Source organism: Odocoileus virginianus, chromosome 28 (assembly GCF_023699985.2).
Source record: "Odocoileus virginianus isolate 20LAN1187 ecotype Illinois chromosome 28, Ovbor_1.2, whole genome shotgun sequence".
NCBI lineage: Eukaryota > Metazoa > Chordata > Mammalia > Artiodactyla > Cervidae > Odocoileus > Odocoileus virginianus.
Genome location: NC_069701.1, coordinates 28639376 through 28662441, shown reverse-complemented (window position 1 = coordinate 28662441; position 23066 = coordinate 28639376). Strand labels below are relative to the sequence as shown.

The 23066-nt window shown below is 40.3% G+C and overlaps 1 long non-coding RNA gene across 1 annotated transcript; it reads right to left on the bottom strand.

Annotated features, from left to right (window-relative positions):
• Positions 1 to 1240: 1240 nt before the first annotated feature.
• Positions 1241 to 22759, bottom strand: LOC110133639 (uncharacterized). The gene is made up of 2 exons (XR_002312832.2): positions 22671 to 22759; positions 1241 to 1554 (listed from the first exon to the last, which is right to left on the bottom strand). It is a non-coding gene; the product is annotated as an uncharacterized lncRNA (long non-coding RNA).
• Between the last annotated feature and the right edge of the window lie 307 nt (positions 22760 to 23066).

The following is a 23066-nucleotide window of genomic DNA, read 5'->3' as shown; positions in this document are numbered from 1 at the left end:
CCGCACGGTTGCAATGAGCAGGGACCACTCTCTAGCTGTGCTGTGTAGGTTTCTCAATGTGGTGGCTTCTGTTGCAGAACATGGACTCTAGGGTGCATGGGCTTTACTAGTCGCAGTTCCCGGGCTCTAGAGCACAGGCTCAATGCCTGTGGCTTAATTGCTCTGTGGCACATGGGATCTTCCCAGACCAGGGATCGAACCTTTATCTTCTGCAGTGGCAGGCAGATTCTTTACCACTGAGCCACCAGAGAAACCCTCACTCTTTTTTTTTTTTTTTGAGTCTTTTTTCCTTTTTTAGTGGAAAGTACATTTCTCCACTAGAAGATTCAATTCAACTATAGCTGCACAATAATCTTTTCTGGACTCGAGACCAAACTAATGATGTATACTGGTTAGCCTGGTTATAATTTCAGGCCAGGAAGGGAGCATTCTTGATACTCAAAAACAACATAATAGGAGATGAAGTGATGGAAATTTCAGTGCAAACAAAGGTTAGGTCGTGCATCCTAAAAGCAAAAAATTCTTTAAGAAGTATGCCTACCACAAGATAGGATAAAGGTAGTAGTTAGTGCTTATGGAGTAGCAGTTCAGAAAGCAAAACAGAATTCAAATGCTAATGACCAATTACATGTTGCTTTGTATATTTGCCAGCTTCAAGAAAATTTGCACTAACAACTTGGCAGCAGGTGCATGCCTCATGGGATTTATTTCCTCCAAGTCATCACAAACCCTTGTCTCCTCAAAGTTCTATTTAAAGAATCTTATCAGAACACATCCAAAAATTGCTTAGGAAAGTGCAGTTTCACTTTCTACTCATTGTGGTAAGTATAACAAAAATCATGCTAAGATATTAAAGGTTTAATTGATTATTGTATAACAGTGGTTGACTTTTCTATCTCCCTGTTTGGTATTTATACATTTCATAAAGCTTTATACTGACTTGTGTACAGATATATAATTTGCATTCAGTTGATGATGGCATTTGTGTCATTTTCTAGACAAAGTTGGTCACTCAGCTGTTGGTAATGCAAGTGGCTTAGTTTTTGCTAGGAAATCTGATTCACCATCCAACAGTTTGACTTATGGCAACCTTGCCAGGAATGAAATTAGTGAGAGCAAGACTGCACTGTTTCTTCCCGGGTCAGTAGAGACTTGTTGTTTTTAATGGACTGTGTGTAGGACCCAAGGATGTGACTCATCTATCCACTTAGGAGTCATAAAAGTACACGAGCAACTCAGCTTCAGTCATAACATTCATTGTTCAGACCAGATTGAAGGTGCATTGCCAGGCAGTTCTTGTGACTTAAGAGGAACCTAGGCCTTGGTGCCCAGTGAACAAGCAGAATGTCTATAAAGTTCAATATACCATTAATGTCATTAGCATAAATGTTTCCCGTTGTCATAGGATAGATGTGCTGAATAGTGGGTTATAAACTGGACATCATTGAAATCCCCTTCTGAGGTCTTCCTGCCATGAAGAAGAGAAGCTGGTAGCTGCATTTCCAGGCACCTCTTCTCTGCCTGGCTCCAGGAGGCAACATCCTATGAAAGGCACTTAGGAGGAAAGGGGAGCAGAAGAAGGAATTATTATTCCCCAGAGGCAGATGGAAGCAGATACATAGAGAAATGCAGGTTCAAACTGCATTAGGTAGATTTTTTGAGAATCACCTATGTTATGCTACAGGCTGAGATGGCTGGTGGAAGTATCTCAGAGATTCATAAGTTTTGTAGTTTCCCAGGTCAGCTCTTGGAGATCACATGTTTCAATGTCATAGGTTGAGAATGCTTATGATGACCTTCTTGATCTTTGCTATCCCAGTGGTTGCGTAAGCCTTACTTTCTTAAAACTATTAATACTTGTGGGGCATAGAGAGTGGTTTCTCTTTTCCTAATAAAACCATGACTAATACAATAAGTTGGAGAAGAAAATGGCAACCCACTCCAGTATTCTTGCCTGGAAAATCCCATGGATGGAGGAGCCTGCCAGGCTACAGTCCATAGAGTTGCAAAGAGTCAAACAGTCAAACTGAGCCAACTTCACTTCACTAATACAATATGTAGTTATTAAAAACATTTAATACAAAGTTAGGGAAAACAGAATGCAGAATGGATGAGAGAAGTATATTGTGTATAGGAACACCTCTAAAGGGAATCTAATCCAGAACTGGGGATTGGGGAGAGAGACTTCTTGAGAAAATGGCCTCCAAGCTGAGACTTGCCAGATAAAAATGGATTAGGTAGTCAAAGTGCACAAGGTTGGGGAGACGGAGGTTATCTTATATTTGTGCAAAGACCCTAAGGCCAGAAGGGCCTCAAAGAATGTTGGGGGTGGCGATAGGTGGTGAAAGCTAAGAGCAGTAGAGAGATACTACAGGATTTTTAATTGTAGAGTTTATGATTTCAGATGATCACTCTGGCTGTGGGGTCAAGAATGGAAATTCAAGAGAGCAAGATTAAATGTAGGGAAAGTTATAGGTGGCTGGCTTTAAGGGTTCATACACGAGATGTCCATACCTTGGAGCTGGGAACTGGCAGCGGGGACAGAGAGCTGGTGGCAGAGACAAGAAATGTTTAGTAGATGCCTGGACGGGTTAGAGAATGGGAGAAGTCAAGGATGACTCATTTTGCATCTACGGAAACTGAAGCTTAGAAGGATTATACAGCTCACCTCAGGTCACATAGCTGGAAGCAGTGGAGTCAGGATTCAGACCTTAATTTTTCTGACTCTGGAGCTCTTGCTTAACTAAGAGCTCTATAGCATACAAATAAGAACACAGTCACAGATGGTCAATTTTTAAAAAATAATTAGAATGAGGACCTTGTGGCCCATAAGGTTAAAGGTAGCATATGGGCTAAATGCCGGGTTACACGTGAGATAATGCCAGGTTCTCTTCATCTCCTTTTCTCTACGACTTCCTAGTTGATTTACCTTATTTTCATAAGTTTTTCCTCTGTGTTTTACAATGTTGCAATTAAAAGAAAAAGAATGGGGAAATATTTCTCCTTCTCACTTAAATTGTGGTTTCAACTAAAGGAAAACCAAAAGGTATTTCTATTTCATTGTTTTAAAGTACATAAATCTGTAACTTCGGAAGTTCAAGAGGCTAAAAACCATAACCGGTTGTCGTTATGGTTTGTTTGCTTGCCAAAATGACTAAGATAATGTGTAAGGTTGGGAAAGCACTAAAATAATTATCCCATCCTGCTCCCAGACGCCCACCTCTGCTGTTATACTGTCAATGTCTTAAACAAGTCCCAAATAGTTGGAAGCAAATACCAACTTGCCCAGAGTTCTGACTCCTATTTGTTACTGAGTCTTGGACCTCTGTTTCTAGAACAGACCTCTTTGCTGAGCCCCAAATAGAGGAAATACTCTCAGTCGAATGACTCAGGCTCCTCAAAAGTTCTGTGTTCCAACAATCTAGCTGTCCCAAACAACTTCTCTTCCCAAAATCTTCACCACCCATGTCCACAAAACCAGACACTCCAGAAGTTATTCTGGACTCACTTCTTCCCTATTTCTCACGTTAAATCAGCCACTAAATCTGATGATTTACCTCTTAAATATCCTTTTATTTTTTCTTTTCCTCTCTACTTTCACTGTGTCTGCCTTAATACAGGACAGCATTTCCAAATTCCTGACAGATAATAATTTTTGTGAGGCAGAAACAAGAAATTGGAATTCCTAGGTATTCCCCAAATCATAATTTATTCTGTATTTTTCCATAACACTTTAGTTACATGTTTTTAAATAATAAAAATTGGCCACAATAATGAACAATGAACAGCTTTTCTGTGGTAGGGTTATACTAGATATTTGAAAAGTTTTCTGTAAAGAAGAAAATATATAATAAGTTGTTGACTATTACTATTTGCTGTTGTTGTTCATTCGCCCAGTCATGTCCCACTCTTTGCGACCCCATGGACTACAGTACGCCAGGCCTCCCTGTCCCTCACCATCTCCTGAAGCTTTCCCAAGTTCATGTCCATTGCATTGGTGATGCCATCCAGCCATCTCATCCTCTGATGCCCTCTTCTACTGCCCTCAGTCTCTCGCAGCATCAGGCTATTACTATGTGATCCAAAATACTGGAACAAAATTATTTGTTTCAGTAACATGTAAAAATTACATCTACCTAATATGGACATTTGATGAGAAGATAAAATTAAGGGTTTCCTCAATGGCTCAGTGGGTAAAGAATCTGCCTGCAATACAGGAGAGATCCCTGGATTGGGAAGATCCCCTGGAGGAAGGAAAGGCAAGTACTCTTGCCTGGAAAATCCCATGGACAGAGGAGCCTGGCAGGCTAAAGGCCAAAGGGTTGCAAAGAATTGAACATGACTGAGTGACTAAGCATAGACACACAGAAGATAAAATTAAAAGAGAACATTAACACAAAATAAATTTCAAGTAAAAAACCATTTTAAAAATCCAAAGATAATATCACAAATATTTAAGACTTAAAAATTACTCTTAAAATTACAAATCACATAAGCATGAGTCTTGCAGTCCAACAGTGAAATCTTAGTTTCAAGATAAGCACTCCAGATGCAGAAAAATGTCTTTCATCTTTTGTGAGGTTCATGGAATTGGTTGGTTGAGGGTGTGTTCAAAAGCACCTTCAAATTGAATGATTAGTGAGTATGTTGCTTCAAATCAGATCATTTCCTTTTTCAGTAACAAGAATATTTTGTCTGTTTGCCCTGGTTTTTGTTTCGCCATTGAAATGGCCATTGATTTTTTAAATTCAAATTTTAGATCAGACTCTGATCTCTTAGGTCATTAAATAGCAGCCTTAATCTGCTTTTCTCATTGTATGTATTTTGTCAAAATATTTGCAAAGAACTGTGGCTTTGGGTGTTTAAACACTAGAAACACCAATGAACATTTAGTAAGATTCATATCCTCTAATAAGGTGAACAGAACTTCACAGAATTATTTGCCAAAATTGCCCATGTAGAGACTTATTTTGGCTTCCAAAACTTGTTTCTTAGTACACACATACAGAATCTGTATAAAGTAAGCAATATGTATAAGCATATTAGTATTTATTTTATTGGCAAGAATGACATTATGATTAGCAGACAGGACCATGAAAACATTTACACCAGTGCCACTAGCCAGATCAAGGCTGAGTGCTTGTCTCTTTCCTGATGTTCCTCCCCTGGTTCCCAGGGACACCAAATTTAATGTTTAGCTCTGAAGCCCACTGTTCCTGGCTCTAGCCCTTGCCTTGATGTTGAGTCGATTCCTTTGAGCCAGTAATGTCCCTATGTTAATAATTAAGCTCTAATTCTTACTGGGAAATTATAATATTTTCTCTCATTTTTCTGATTTCTCAACTGATTATGATTCATGTTTTTTTTTAGGCTCAGAATTTAGCTCCAAACTGGAAACAATCCAAATGCTTATTTGGATACATAAATTTGTGGTATATTCATGCAATAGAATAATAGTCACAAAAAGGAATATGAATGAATCTCAAAATCATTGTGCTAAATGAAATAATACAGGCAAAAAAGTGTCTAGTGTATGATTCCATTCTATTTCATTCCATTCTATAGCTAAGTAACATTCAATTGTATGTATTGGAGAACAACATGGCGGAGGAGTAGGTAGATGTAGAGTACATCTCTCTCCATGGACACAGCAGGAATACACCTTCAGACACAGAAGTGCATGCAGGACACCAGCTGGGAGCTGACAGGAGTACCTGGCCAGCGGAAAAGAATATATAGAACCACACAAAACTCGGTAGGACTAAGGAACTAGGGGGAAAAACAGGAGTGTTAGTAGGACTGGACCTGCCCTCAGTGGGTGGGGGAACTGAAGCAGGGGTCTGATCCCCACATCAGGGCAATTGTCTGAGTCAGAGGAGAAACATTTAAGGCTGAGAGTCAAGCAGCTAATCTGCGGCAGCCTCAATGGAATGAGAATCAGACAGTCCTTGCCACAGCCATACATACCCTGGACAGGGACCCAAGTCCCGTGGAAGGCGCAGTGGCTGGGAGCAGGAGTTTAGGGATTGTGGAGCAATCCCAGGTCGAGGGCTGCTGTTGACTGTGGAGAGACGGATTGAGGGGATGGGAGGGAGGAGATTGGTATGAAAAATGCTTGTGGAGGAATGCTGGGCAGCCATGAAAGCAAGGCGATACTGCTGAGTCACACCTAGAGGGTAGAGCCATCACCATAGCCTCTCTGTCCCCACACGCCAGCATAGGCAGCTGAAGAATAAAGAGGCTTGCCCATCAAGAGCCTGACCCAGTGGAGTACAGAGCAGGAGCCCACCCAGGGTGCCCCTTTATGTGCCTCACGCACCCATCTACAGAGTAGGACCCCAGCCAGGACAGCCCCTCCATGTGCCTGATGCGCGGAACCACAGAGAAGGACCCCAGGTAAGGGAGCCCTCTAAGTGCCTGAAGGGGCAGAGCTATGGAGAAAGACTGGTCAAAGAGGCCTTCTGATCGCCAGCTGCAAGAGGCTTGAAAAGACTCTGATAGGCCATAACTCCTGGGGTGGAAGCAGTCTGTGTCCCTGCACACTTTGCGCCACCCGGGTCCCCACAAGCCAAGCAGCTGCATCACCTTCATGCTCAACTCTCACTGGGGCAGAGCTGCCACGGGGGGGGGGGGCGGGGAATCTTGCATCTATGCACACTGGGTTGCATTGGTCACGTCCAACTCTTTGTGACCCTATAGACTGTGGCCTCCCAGGCTTCTCTGTTGGGGGTTTCTGCAGGCAAGAATACTGTAGCATATTGGCCAATACTAGTTGCAATACCCTTCTAGACCACTACATTTCCTGCTTCCCTAGCCACCAACTCCCCTGAGTACGTGGTGCTGCCAGAACCCCTGTGACTCAAGCAGCTGCACCACCTCCACACCTGGCCCTCACAGGGGTAAACCCAAGCCCTCCAGGGCAGCCTCGGGAACAAACCCCAGTGTGTGACCCATATGCAAAGGTGGAAATAAAATCACAGTTGAAACCCAGTGGCAGTGTGGCTAAGGAAGAAGACCCAAAACCTTCCCACCAGCTGTACAAGCTGCAGATTAAATCCACGCGATCAACTAGGCAGACCCTGTGTCTATGGAATATATAAAGGTCACTGAGAGCTCCCTCAAAAGAAAACGCACTAGTTCTGAGAGCTGTGGACATGGGAGGCAAGACCACACACAGTAGGACCAAAATTAGAACCTGAGCTGCCCCGACAATAAGTCCAATGGCAATGTTACAGGGCATCCTAGGGAGGTGAGGTGGACTGTGACTCCCAGCGAGGGAAAGGATCCTGACAGCAGTGACTCAAGAGAAACATTTATTTTTCTTGTGTTTTGACTTGTCCTGTAGATTCTTTTGGATTGTTTTTTCTTTTCTTTTTCCTCCCTCTGTTGAAGTTGTGGATTTTATTGGCACTATGAAATCTAATTAAGCATTTAAATGTTTTCTTTTTCTCAGTCACATTTTTTATTTTTGTTATAAACCTCTGCCTCTACATTGGGCTTTTGCAGTTCTGTGGAGTTTCCCTTTTTTTTTCTCTTTATTTAATTTTAATTTTTAGTTTTTAAAACATAAAAATATGATTATTATTTTTATTAATATTTGTTTATTTTATTTATTTTTTAGTTTTATTATTATTTTTCAACATTTATTCCCTTGTTTGCTTTTCCTACTGTTCTTTTCCCCTTGCAGTTAACCTTTAATGTATATAAATCTTCATCTACCTCTATTTAACTTTGCATATCTATTTTTTTCTTTCTTTTCTTTTTTCCTTTCCTCTCAAATTATTTGTTAGTTTTATTTTCATTGCTTTATTCCCCACTTGGCACCTTGCTTTACTTTTGTTTTCTGGTTTGTGCTTTAGTTAGTTTTGTTCTTAACTGGTAAATATAATTTTTTATTTCCTTAGTTGGCTGGATCAATCTGCTGTACTTTATTTCTGTTGGACTGTTTTGACTTTGCTTATAGGTGTATATGTATATGTGTATATTCCATTATTTTAATTATTATTTGCCTGATTTTGTAACTGCCATTTGTCTGGGGTTCCTCTTTAGTTTCTCATTTTGGAGTATTTGTTTTAATCTCCCTTAATGCCATAACAAACCATTTGTGGAATCTTCATTCCTAACCAGAGATCAAGCCCTGAGCCTTTGGAGTGGGATCGCTGACTCCAAGACCCTAGACTACCAGAGAACTAACCCTGAAGTGAAGTGAAGTGAGGTCGCTCAGTCGTGTCTGACTCTTTGCAACCCCATGGACTGTAGCCTACAAGGCTCCTCTGTCCATGGGATTTTCCAGGCAAGAATACTGGAGTGGGCTGCCATTGAACCCTAGGGAGTATCAAATAGTGAGAACTCACACAAAGGAAACCACTTGAATACAAGACCCAGCATCACCCAACCACCAGTAGCACCCTGTGCAGGACACCTCATCTAAACAACAAACAGAACAAAAATACAAACCCAAACCTCAGCAAACAGATTACCACCTCACTCAGCCTTGCCCATCAGAGGAAAAACAAACAAACAAACAAAAACTCAGCACAAATCTAACCCTATAAGAAGCTTACACAAACCACTGGACCAACCTTAGAGGGCAGAAACCAAAAGGAAGAAAGAATTCAACCTTGAAGCTTGGGAAAAGGAGACCTCAAACACAATAATTTTTTTAAAAGGTAATGAAAAGGCAGAGAAATACTATATAAATGAAGGAACAAACTAGAAACACAGAAATCCAAATAAATGAAGAGGAAATAGGCAAACTACTTGAAAAAGAATTCAGAATAATATTAGTAAAGTTGATCAAAAACCTTGAAAACAAAATGGAGAAAATGCAAGAATCAATTAACAAGGACTTAGAAGAAATAAGAATAAGCATACAGAGACAAACAACACAATTACTGAAATTAAAAATACTCTAGAAGGAATCAATAGCAATATCTGCAGCAGAAGGACAAATTGGTCAACTGGAAGATAGAATTGTGAAAATAACTTCTGAAGAGCAGAACAAAGTAAAAAGAATGAAAAGAACTTAGGATAGTCTCAGAGACCTCTGGGACAATATCATATGCACCAACATTCAAATTATAGGGGGTCCAGAAGAAAAAGAGAAAAAGAAAGGGTATGAGAAATTTTTTGAAGAAATAATAGTTGAAAATTTCCCCAACATGGAAAAGGAAATAGTCAATCAATTTCAAGAAGTACAAAGAGTCCCATACAGGATAAACCCAAGGAGGCACATGCCAAGTCACATACTAATCAAACTAACACAGACTAAACAAAGAAAGACTATTAAAAGCAGCAAGGGAAAAGCAACAAGTAACATACAAGGGACACCCCATATGTTTAACAGCTGATCTTTCAGCAGAAACTCTGCTGGCCAGAAGGGAATGGCAGGAAATATTTAAAGTACTGAAAGGGGAAAATCTACAACCAAGATTACTGGCAAGTACCTGGCAAGGATCTCATTCAAAACTGATGAAGAAATAAAAAGCTTTTCAAACAAGCAAAAGTTAAGAGAATTCAGTACCACCAAACCAGCTTTACAACAATGTTAAAGCAACTTATATAGTCAAGAAATACAAGAGAAGGAAAAAGATCTACAAAATCAACCCCAAACAATTAAGCAAATGGCAATAGGAACACACATATCAAAAGTTATTTTAAATATAAATAGAGTAAGTGCTTCAACCAAAAGACACAGACTGGCTGAATGGATACAAAAATAAGACCCATATATATTCTGTCTACAAGAAACCCACTTCAGACCTAAAGACACATTTACACTGAAAGTGTGAGGATGGAAAAATATATTCCATGCAAATGGGAAGCAAAAGAAAGCTGGAGTAGCAATCCTCATATCAGACAAAATAGACCCTAAAATAAAGAAGATAAGGAAGGACACTACATAATGATCAAGGGATAAATCCAAGAGGAAGACATAACAATTATAAATATCTATGCACCCAACATAGGCGCACCTCAATGCATAAGACAAACACTAACAGACTTGAAAGGAGAAGTTGACAGTAGCACAATAATAGTAGGAGACTTTAACACCCCACTCACATCAATGGACAGATCGTCAAAACAGAAAATTAATAAGGAAACACAAGTCTTAAATGATACATTAGATAAGATGGACCTCATTTATATCTTCAGGATATTCCATCCAAATGCAGAAGAATACACCTTCTCAAGTGCACATGGAACATTCTCCAGGACAGACCACATCTTGGGTCACAAATCAAACCTCAGTAAATTTAAGAAAATTGAAAATGTATCAAACATCTTCTCTGACCACAACGCTATGAGACTAGACACCAATTACAAGAAAAAACTCTAAGAAACACAAAAACATGGAGATTAAACAATACAATTCTAAATAACCAACAGGTTACTGAAGAAATCAAAAGGGAAATAAAAAAAAATTCTAGAAACAAATGACAGTGAAAACACAACTCAAAACCTATGGGATGCAGCAAAAGCAGTCCTAAGAGGGAAGTTTATAGCAATACAATCCTACCTCAAGAAACAAGAAAAACATTCAATAGACAATCTAACTTTACACCTAAAACAACTGGAAAAAGAAGAACAAAAAAACCCCAAAATTAGAAGAAGGAAAAAAATAATAAAAATCTGAGCAGAAATAAATGAAAAAGAAAGAAACAATAGTAAAGATTAATAAAACTAAAAGCTGGTTCTTTGAGAAGATAAACAAAATTGACAAATCTTTGGCCAGACTCATCAAGGAAAAAAAGAGAAGAATCAAATCAACAAAATTAGAAATGAAAAGGGAGAGGTTACAACAGACAATGCAGAAATACAAAAGATTATAAGAGACTATAATGAACAACTATATGGCAATAAAATGGATAACCTGGAAGAAATGGACAGATTCTTAGAAAAGTTCAATCTTCCAAGGCTAAACAAGGAAGAAACACAATGAACAACCCAATTATAAGCACTGAAATTGAAACTGATCAAAACTCTCCCAAAATACAGAAACCCAGAACCAGATCACTTCACAGGAGAATTCTATCAAACATTTAGAGAAAAGTTAATGCCTATCCTTCTAAAACTCTTTCAAAAAATTACAGAGGAAGGAACACTTCCAAACTCATTCTATGAGGCCACCATCACCCTGATACCAAAACCAGACAAAGAAACCACAAAAAAAGAAAACCAAAGGCCAATATCATTGATGAACATAGATGCAAAAATCCTCAACAAAATTTTAGCAAATAGAATTCAGCAACACATCAAAAAGCTCATACACCATGATCAAGTTGGATTTATTCCAGGGATGCAAGGAGTCATCAGTACATGCAAATTAATCAATGTGATACACCATATTAACAAATTGAAAGATAAAACCATATGATAATCTCAATAGATGCAGAAGAAACCTTTGACAAAATTCAGCATCCATTTATGATTAAAACTCTTCAAAAAATGGGCATAGAATGAGCCTACCTCAACATAGTAAAGGCCATATATGATAAGCCTACAGAAAACATTATTCTTAATGGTGAAAAATTGAAAGCATTCCCCCTAAGATCAGGAACAAGGCAAGGGTGTTCACTTTCACAACTAATATTCGACATAGTTCTGGAAGTCCTAGCTACAGCAATCAGAGAGGAAAAAGAAATAAAAGGAATTCAGATCAGAAAAGAAGAAGTAAAGCTCTCACTGTTTGCAGATGACATGATACTGTACACAGAAAACCCTACAGATAGTATCAGAAAATTACTAGAGCTAATCAGTGAATTTAGCAAAGTTGCAGGATACAAAATCAATACACAGAAATCACTTGCATTTCTATATACTAACAATGAAAAATCAGAAAGAGAAATTAAGGACTCAATCTCATTCACCATTGCAACAAAAAGAATTAAATATCTAGAAATAAACTTACCTAAGGAGACAAAATAACTATACACAGAAAATTATAAGACATTGATGAAAGGAGTCAAAGGATAGCAATATCCTCTATGACTCACCTCCTAGAGTAATGGAAATAAAAACAAATGTAAACAGATGGAGAGATATTCCATGTTCCTGGATAGGAAGAATCAATTATTGTGAAAATGATTATTCTACCAAATGCAATCTACAGATTCAGTGAGATCTCTATAAAATTACCATGACATTTTTCACAGAACTAGAACAAACAATTTCACAATTCATATGGAAACACAAAAGACCCCAAATAGCCAAAGCAGTCTTGGGAAAGAAGAATGGAGCTGGAGGAATCAACCTTCCTGACTTCAGACTATACTTCAAAGCTACAGTCATCAAGACAGTATGGTACTGGCACAAAAACAGAAATACAGACCAATGGAACAAGATGGAAAGCCCAGAAATAAACCCATGCATCTCTGGGTACCTTATTTTTGACAAAGGAGGCAAGAACATACAATGGGATAAAGACAGCCTCTTCAATCAATGGTGCTGGGAAAACTGGACAGCTACATGTAAAAGAATGAAATTAGAACACTTCCTAACACCCTACACAAAGATAAACTCAAAATTGATTAAAGACCTAAATGTAAGACCAGAAAATATAAAACTCTTAGAGGAAAACATAGGCAGAACACTCAATGGCATAAATCAAAGCAATATCCTCTATGACTCACCTCCTAGAGTAATGGAAATAAAAACAAATGTAAACAAGTGGGATCTGATTAAACTTAAAAGCTTTTGCACAGCAAAGGAAACTATAAGCAAGGTGAAAAGACAACTCTCAGAATGGGAGAAAATAATAGCAAATGAAACAACTGACAAAGGATTAATTTCCAAAATATAGAAGCAGTTCATACAGCTCAATACCAGGAAAACAAACAACCCAATCAATAAGTGGGGAAAAGACCTAAACAAACATTTCTCCAAAGAAGACATATGGATGGCTGACAAACACACAAAAAGATGCTCAACATCGCTCATTATTAGAGAACTGCAAATCAAAACTACAATGAGATATCACCTCACACTGATCAGAATGGCCATCATTAAAAGTCTACAAAAAAATAGATGCTGGAGAGGGTGTGGAGAAAAGGGAATGGTCTTGCACTGTTGGTGGGAATGTAAATTGATACAGCCCCTATGGAAGATAGTATGGAGATTCATTAAAAAACTAGGAATAAAATCACCATATGAATCAGGAATCCCACTCCTAGGCATGTACCCTGACGAAACCAAAGACACATATATCCCATTGTTCATTGCAGCACTATTTACAATATCTAGAACATGGAAGCAACCTAGATGTCCTTCAACAGATGAATGGATAAAGAAGTTGTGTTACATATACACAGTGGAATATTACTCAGCCATAAAAAGGAATGTCTTTGAGTCAGTTCTAATGAGATGGTTGAAACTAGAACCTATTATACAGAGTGAAGTCAAGTCAGAAAGAGAAAGATAAATATCATATTCTAACACATATATAAAAAATCTAGAAAAATGGTACTGAAGAATTTATTTATAGGGCAGCAATGGAGAAACAGACATAGAGAATAGACTTGTGAACATGGAGAGAGGGGAGGAGAGGGTGCAATATATGGAAAGAGTAACATGGAAACTTACATTACCATATGTAAAATAGATAGCCAATGGGAATTTGCTGTATGGCTCAGGAATCTCAGACAGGGGCTCTGTATCAACCTAGAGGGGTGGGATGGGGAGGGAGGTGGGAGAGAAGTTCAAAAGGAAGGAAATATAGGTATACCAATGGCTGATTCATGTTGAGGTTTGGCAGAAAACAACAAAATTCTGTAAAGCAATTATCCTTTAATAAAAATATAAATTAATTTTTAAAATTATATAAATGTACCACATATTCTTTATCCATCCTCTGTTGATGGACATTTAGGCTGCCACCATGTCCTGCCTATTGTAAATAGTGCTGCAATGAACACTGGGGTGAATGTACCTGTTTGAACTAGGCTTTTCTCTGAATATATGCCCAGGATTGGGATTGCTGAATCATATAGTAACTCTATTTTTAGGTTTTTAAGGAATCTCCATACTGTTCTCCGTAGTGACTGCACCAGTTTGCATTTCCACAAACAGTGTAGGAGGGTTCCTTTCTCTCCACTGTCTCTCTCCAGCATTTATTGTTTATAGAAATTTTGATGATAGCCATTCTGATTGGTGTGAGATGATACCTCGTTGTTGTTTGATTTGCATTTCTCTAACAAATAGTGATGCCAAGCATTTTATTATGTACCTGTTGGCCATCTATATGTCTTCTTCTGAGAAATGCCTATTTAGATTTTCTACTCATTTTTGGATTGAGTTCTTTGTCTTTTTGATATTGAGCTGTTGCAGTACACATATTTTGAGTAGTTCCTAAATCAAAGGGGAAAACAGCTAGAAAGCATATACTTGGCACAACTGGGAAAATTTGAATATCACAAGATATTATTGAATTAATGTTGATTTTCCTAGGAGTGGTAATGGTGATGCTGCTCTATAAAAAATGTTATTGTTCTTTGGGAATGTGTTGAAATATTTGGGAGTGAAGTGTCCTGAATAGTGAAGTGTCCTATATAGCCAATTTTCAGAAGATTTAAAAAAAAAAAATATATATATATATATATATATATAATTATATGTAGGAGGGGGAGAAAGGTGGGAGGAACAAACTTGGTAAGAATTTAACAGCTGGTGAATCTTAGTATAGGCTTGTGTGAGTGCTCAGTCATTCAGCTGTTTCTGACTCTGTCATCCCGTGGACTGTAGCCCACCAGGCTCCTCTATCCATGAGATTTCCCAGGCAACAATATTGGAATGGGTTGCCATTTCCTTCTCCAGGGGATCTTCCCCACCCAGAGATCGAACTTGTGTCTCCTACATCTCCTATATTGGCAGGTGAATTCTTTACCACTGCCCCATCTGAGAGAAACAGGACTCCCCTGGTGGTCCAGTGGTTAAGACTTTGCATTTCCAACAGCAGGGTTGAGGGTTTAATCTCTGTTTGAGGAACTAATACCCTACATACTGTGTGGTACAGCCAAAAAAATAAAAACTACTGATACTTATCAGCCATCAGTATTTCAACCTTGAACATTGAGTCAAATTATTCTGTAAAAATAAACTACCTAGAAAAAATTGGGACCTTAATCCTCTAGGTCAGCTATTCTCAAATATTTTGGCTTTAACACTCCTTTACACTTTTAAAAATTGTTTAGGATTCAAAGTATTTTATGTTTATGTGAATTACACATATTGATAGTTACTATCACATATTATTATTCAAAATTGAAATTAAGAATGTTTAATAGGGCTTCCCAGGTGGTACAGTGGTAAAGAATCTGCCTGCCGATGTAAGAGACACAGAGTGATGGGTTTGATCCATGGGTCGGGAGGATCCCCTGGAGGAAATGGCAACCCACTCCAGGATTCTTGTCTGGAAAATCCCACGGACAGAGGAGCCTGGAGGGCTATAGTTCATGGGGTCATGAAGAATTGGACATGATTGAACACACACACACATACACACACTATTTTGTAAATAATTTTAAAAATAACATATAATACATTTGTATTGTCTGAAACAAAAATTTGCAAGAAGTGTCTGCTTTAATGCAAGATAGCTGGATTGTCATATCTGCACCCAATTTTTTACAGTATAATGTTTTGGTCAAAAGTATATGAAGCAACTCTTGCTTTTCTCATATGTAGTTGGAAAAGAAAGTAGTATTTTAATAGCCTTTTAAGATAGTTTTGAATATTCTTTGATACTACACTAAAATTTGATAACAGGCAGTTTCTTAAAGGTGAGTTGCAATGTGGAATTTGAAGCTGTATTAATGAATATTTCAAAATGTTACATTAAAACCCATTGGTCTGTCTCACACTAGAACAGATCTTTTTCTCCTTATGCATGATTTTGTAACATCAATCATTGGCCATTTGGAAAATATTGACTCACAGAGTCATGTAACTCATCTGAATGTTAACACATCTCATGATACAAGATCCAAGAGAAACTTCACATATTTGTTAACATCACTATCAATCTCATCAGCAAAGTTGTTAAGTATTGGGAAGCTGCCATGCTCATAGTGGCAGATGCATTTTCCAAAATTCTAATGTTTGCTTGTAAGATCCAAATTTTTCCACTGGCAGCAAACATTGTCAGGTATTTTCCTTAAAGTGACAAGTCACTTCATTAATCTTTAAGAATGTGCCTGCCAAATACCTATGTCTGAATAAGCACAGTCTGTCAGTCACACTTTCAAATAAAAATGGTGTTAGGTGAGGGGAAACAAGACTAGTTTAGCTTGCAACTCAAATGATCACACTAGTGTTCTTCTCTGAGACGACCATCACACTTTGGTACATAATTGCCTTATGGGTACTTTGCATGTTGTCACAGAATATTAAAAAGATGCTCATTCCAGGGCTGAGGTGAATAAAATTAATATTTTTTCTACTTCTTCAGGGACATTCATTTCATTAAATGAAACCAGCTTTTCTTTCTGAGAGTTCACAGTGTTAAGACTATAGTAACTACTAGTTCATAGTACCATTTGGTTCTGTGGCTATAACCTATGCTGAGTCACCCACTATTTTACCCACCAAGGCTTTTGCCCCATCAGTGCAAATGTCAGCACGATGAAAAGGGTAAGTAATGCTTTACTATTATTATGTAATAAATCTGACTTGTGGACTTCCTGAAAGTGTCTTGGGGTTTCATATTGAGAACTGCTGCTGGAGGAGATGAGAATATTGGGGAGGAACATGGTCAATTTTGCAATTTGGGGAAGTTACTCTGCTAGCAGAATGAAGAGTTGGATGAAATCAGTCTGGAGGCAAGGAGACTGTGGCAGTGTTGCAGAAGTGATGATGGGGGTCCTGCCTAAGACAGAGGCTGTCGGCTTTGGGAGCACAGGGATAAGAAAAGTCCAGGTCCAAATGTGAGAGTGATGAGCAGGGTAGTTAGGCTGCTTTGCCATCTCTATACAGTTGGTCAAATCACAAGGCGACTGCTGGGGCTGTGCTTTTTTTTCTTGTCCAGACACCTTATTCGGTACATCGCACAACATAGATTTTCATCTGAGAGCACATTTAAAAATATCTTACAGGGATTTCCTTGCTGGTCCAGTGGGTAAGACTCTACATTTTCACTGCAGGGCGCATGGTCTGATCCCTGGTTGGATAACTAAGATCCTGCATGCTGCATGGTGTGCACTCCCCCCAAATTTTATATATATATATATAAGTCTTACGAGTAAACATGTTCTAAGATATACAAATTTTCTAAGAGGTAAAAGAGAAAAATCACAGGTCCAGGGTGACTCAGTGTCCACAATCGCATAGCAGGATTCACTGAACTGTGAAACACAGGAGGAGGAGCAGAGTGGGCACACAGTTGCTAGAATCCAGCTGTGGACACCAGGTGGTGTTCACGTGGAGATGTATGGAGCGAGCTAATTATACAGGTATTGAGATACATATCTGACAAATAAAATCAAAGAGAAGGATAAAACCTTGGAGGATAAGTGTAGAGCCTAGAACACAACCTACTTAAAGTAAGGCTTTAATGAATAGATGGTGGTTGTGGTGGTTTAGCTGTTAAGTTGTGTCTGAGTCCTTGTGACCCCATGGACTGTAGCCCGCCAGTCTCCTCTGTCCTTGAGATTTCCCAGGCAAGAATAGTGGAGTGGGTTGCCACTTCTTTATCCATGGGATCTTCCCAACCCAAGGATCGAACCTGAGTATCCAGTGTTGCAGGTGGATTTTTTACTGACTGAGTCACCAGGCAAGCCCTAACGAATCAATAGAGAAGGAATGATAAAGAAGATAGAAGAATCACAGGAGACTGGTGAATGGAAAGCAAGAGAGTGGTCCCAGAAGGCAGAGTTCAATGATGACAAATGCTGCAGAGACCTAAGAACTAAAAGGAGCTCATCAAAAGGTAAACTCTGAGAAAGCCTTTACATTGCTGTATCTGCAGGCCAGGAACAGCACCTGATTCAGAAAACACACAGAACAAAGCTTTGTTGACTGGATCGATGAATGAGTCCATCACATGGCCATTGAAGGCCATTGACCACCTTTATCCTAGTGTTTCTGTGGGTGTAGAGACACAAGCCTGGCAGCTATGGATGGAAAGTGAATGAAAGGAAAGGGTGAGTGCATTTTGTGGAGGAACTTGGTTAACAAAGGAAGGAAGGAGTTAAAGGGAGAGCTTGCCAGTATCACAGGGTGAAGGAGGACTTGTATTTAGCTAGATCATTTTGTTAAGGATAAAAGAGATTTCTTAAAAAAAAAAATACTTATTTGGCTGTGCTGGGTCTTAGTTGTAGCACACAGGATCTTCTATCTTCATTGTGGCATGTGAAACCTTTAGTTATGGCATGTGAACTCTTAGTTGCAGCATGTGGGATCTAGTTCTCTGACCAGGAATTGAACGCACACCCCCTGCACTGGGAGAAGTGAGTCATAGCCACTGGACCACCAGGGAAGTCCCTGAAAGAGACTTTTAAGTATGTTTTTATAAGTCTTAGGGAAAGAGCCTTTAGGAAGGAAAAGTTGACCATCATGATGAATTCTGATCTTTTATTCACAACTCCCTGTCTTCTGCAATGTCCTTACTCCCCAAAGTCACAAGAGACTTGAAGAAAGAGAAGTTCCCTTTGACTCAAAACAAACTGGGGTCAAACTTTTGGCTGTGCCTGACACCCACAAGGAAGCACTGCTGAGAAATTATGCCCACTCTGACTGCCTCCTCCTGTTCTCCTACCAGACTCTCACTGACCTCCATCCTTCCCAGCCTGGGCCTCTTGTGAGTTCCCACCTGGATTTCAAGCATACCACTGAAGATGCAGACCGATATCTAGCCTGAATACAGCCCTGGGAACTACTTTCACCCCTTCCGAAATGCCTTCCTCTTTCTTACCCCCAAGTTTCCCCTCCCTGTTACCTGGCTAGCTGCTGTGCATGCTCAAGCTCTCGGCATAGGCAACCTTCCCTCCTTGTGCCTCTATGTAACATCGATCATAATAGATGGTGAATTCCCACCCACAACCCTTCCTTCTCCCACCAGGCTAGGAGCTCTGTGAAGGTAGGTACCACATCTTGCTCCCTGGGGATCCCCAGCACCCTAACACAAAGTTGGGCTCACTAATTGTGTGCTTTTATGAATGAGTGAATACATAGGCATGTTCCTTACCCCTTTTCATCCTGAATCTCCTCACGGAGGAAGAAGACCCAGGCAAATTAGCAGACTTAGGAGCAGAAATCGAAAAGTCACTTTAGGTTATGTGCACGCTCTCTCTCAAGTCTAACCTCCTCTTGCTGCAGATTTAGCCTTTGAGCAGCCTGCAAACTTGGAGGCAGTAACGACTACATCATAATAACTATCTATTAAACTTCAAAGGGAGAAAAACTTAAAACATGAATGGAGCTAATTGCTGGCTGCCACAAATTGGTTCCTGGGCATTCTAAATGGTTTAATAGTTGGTCTAGATACCATTGCAATAGGTGCCATATATAAATACAAACACAGAGATAACTGACAGGCTATGACCTCGTCAAGTCACAGCTATAGCCTAAAGGGGAGAATTTTACCTGTTCAGTGTGTTTGTCATAATTATCTGTCACAAAGTAGCCAAAAATGACTCTCTTGTTTAACAATTACATTACCTAAAGACTGGAGTCAAGGTGAAAGAAATTAGACAATTACTATTTTGGGCTGGGTGTCAGGATGCCTGGGGGTCACGCCAGGCTCTGGAGCAGCCAGCTGTGTGCCCAGGCCAGTCACCTGTCTCCATTACTCAACACACTTGTAATGATGCTTCGGCTCATGCATTCACTTATTCATTAATTCAATACATATTTATTAAGCACCTACTGTATTCCTGGCACAGGGCTAACTACTGAGAGTACCGAGAGGCAATAAGACTTAAGCTGCCGATCTTATCACAGTCCATTAGGAAGGTGATGCTGAGAAACTGAAGCCCAGGGCATGATGATGCTGTGGAGGTATGTCCTGGGACTGTAGGGGGACAGTGAAGAAGGTAAGTGGACTGCTGGAGAAGATGGGTGAAATCTTGAGACGGGGGAGGTCTTTGAATTGGGTTTTAAATGATTAGCAGGAGTTTGCCAGGTAGAGAAGAACAGAGTAATCATTCAAAGTAACAGGAGCATGGTATTAAAAACATGAAAAAGAAATGTTTAGGGAACAGTGAGTGTCAGGTGGATGCAGTTAGACTTATAAGGAACTGATGAGGAGGGTCAGTTAATCTTGAAGGCCTGTCTGGGTATTTTCTGGTAGGCTCTAGTGCAGTGGTTCTCAAACTTGAGTGCACACCGGCATTACCTGGAAGGCTAGTTAACACAGATTGCTGGGCTCTTCCCCTGTTCTGAGGTGGGGCCTGAGAACTGGCATCTCTAATAAGCTCTCAGCTATGGCAGATGACCTGGGAGGGAAGATGGGTTCAGCTGCATCTTATCCTGATAGCATGATGCTACCCAAGTCACGTCACCTCCCTGCGTCCTAGTCTCAGTTTCCTCCTTGGTGGGACTGGGGATGTGGACGCTGCCTGGCAGCCTTTTGTCTGCCAGCTGCATTAAGCAAAAGAATGTGTGTGAGCTCTTGGAATATATCAAGTGCTAGACAGTTGCTCATACTTAGGCCACCTGATGTGAAGAGCCGACTCATTGGAAAAGACCCTAAGCTGGGAAAGACAGAAGGCAGGAAAAGAAGGGGATGACAGAGAACAAGATGGTTGAATGGCATCACTGACTCAGTGGACATGAGTTTGAGTAAGATCCGAGAGATGGTGAAAGACAGGGAAGCTTGGAGTGCTGCAGTCCATGGGACCACAGAGTCAGACACGACTTAGCGACTGAACAACAAGACAGTTGGTGAAAAATGTTTATGTACACACACACAGACACATGTGTATCTTTTAGTACTTCTTTTAGCTACTGAAAGCTCCCTAAATCCCTTAACGACTCCAAGAGATCTGTCAAACCTGTTGTATGGTTACTCTGCGTGTGTGGGTGTGTGCATGTATGTGTGTACATGTGTGTGCATGTGAAGGAGAGAGAGAGACCTCAAGACACAGAAGTGAGATAGAGTAGAATAGATAGAGTGGGAAAAGGAGGCCAATGTTAATTCCATTTTTATCTTTGAGTTCTGGTCTAGTTTCTGATAACATCTTAGAAGATCTATAAATTGAAACAGATCTGGATTTAGGAATCTTCAGCTAGGAATTTCTCCCTCCTGTCAAATAAAAATCTTTCCTGGGACACTTAGGGACTTCCTGGGTTCTCTGAACTTTTAGCACTGTTCTCCATAAGCCCAGAAATAGGCAGTATTGATAAGGCTCAGACTGGATGCACCCACACTTTTAACAAATGAGTGTCTAGCTAGTTGGAGGCAACCTTTGCTTACCCTTGGTGTAATTCTCCACCTCTAAGGTATTGGGGCTTCCCAGGTGGCACTAGAGGTAAAGAACCCACCTCCCAATGCAGGAAATGCAGGAGACATGGGTTCAATCCCTGGGTCAAGAAGATCTCCTAGAGTGGGGCATGGCAACCCACTCCAGCATTCTTGCCTGGAGAATCCCATGGAGAGAGGAACCTGATAGCTACAGTCCATAGGGTCTCAAAGAGTCAAACACGACTGAAGCAACTTGGCATAGCATACTAGGGTATTGACTGGGCAGGTTGAAAGAGCTCCTTTAACTAAACATGACTGAAGTTTTCCTTTCATCAGGAAGGGCATAGAGGCTGTAATATGTTATTCTGGAGTGCGTTGGCAGGTACACCCCGGAACGGCAGGCTATCAGCTTACACACAAGGGAACAATTACCCGGGTGGCATGGTTAATCACAGGCACTTCACCATGGAAAAAGAAAAATAATACCCTTCCCATCTCATCCCACGGAAAAGAAAGGAGACATCTACCAATTTGTAAGAGGATAATTTCCTAATTATCCCATGAAGGTTGTTATTTCTGTTAAGTCCTTAAATCAGGTTGAGGAGGGTGAAATCTGATCCTTCCTTTAGTGATGAAAATTGTTATTGCAGGATTTGGTTTTCACACAGTGTCTCCCACAGCTGAAGGAAGAATTTACTAATCTCAACCAGGGCAGCCGTGCAGTCAGCTGGTGTGGGCAGAGGAAGGTCCACAGTGGAGAAGGGGAGCTGGGGCACTTCAGGTTGGTCCAACATGATTGTTTAATTACTTGGAAAACCTTTCTCCTGAGTGTGAGGAGGCCTCTGCAGAATACATGACTCATAGCATATTAACTTCTGAATGTTTTAGAAATGAAGCTTGCCTCAGTTTTCAGATACCATTAAGTCCCCCTCAAGGCATTTTACGAAAAAAAGGAGGGGTGTTTTGGCGGTGATTATCAAACCAGAACCAATCCCCAGCCACACACAGGGCACGCCCAGAATGTTGTCTACTCTTCAGGGAAAGGAACTAACATTTCTGGAGCACCCATTGCATGTTCCAGAATTTTTTTCTCCCACCCTTTGCTTCCAGAATGGGGAGTTCACCGGGCCACTGCTCCACTGGCAGAGCTCGGCTCCTCTGCGTTTCCCTCTGTCCCTCTCTGCCAGCGGAAGGCCAACAGGCAGGAGACAGGGAAACAGAAAGGTCAAGGGAAGAACGTGGAAGAATGGGAGTGGGAAAGAAAACTTGGCATCACCTGGATGTGGAGAAGGGCTGGCCTTGAGGGAGCGCCAGGGCTGGTGCCAGGAAGAATCGCCAAGCGGGTGAAATGTGGCTTTGTACTCACTCTCTCTGGTTCTAGAATGCCCTCCCTCCACCCCTGACATCCAGGCATTATTAGCTCAGCAACTATTTATTAAGAGCCTCCTAAGTTTTAGGTACCGTAACGGGCACTGGGGATATGGCAGTGAACAATCAAACACCAAGCCCCCCTCAAACAGCCTACATCCTAGAGGTTTCCATGCGGTGGTTTCAGGTAGTCTTGGGCTTCAGGAAGTCCCTATTAGGGCACCTCCTTACTGTCCCTGTTTACACGCACACGCCCTGCTCCCTGCCTCGCAGCCCTCTCTTGTGATCACGTGCGCACAGGTCT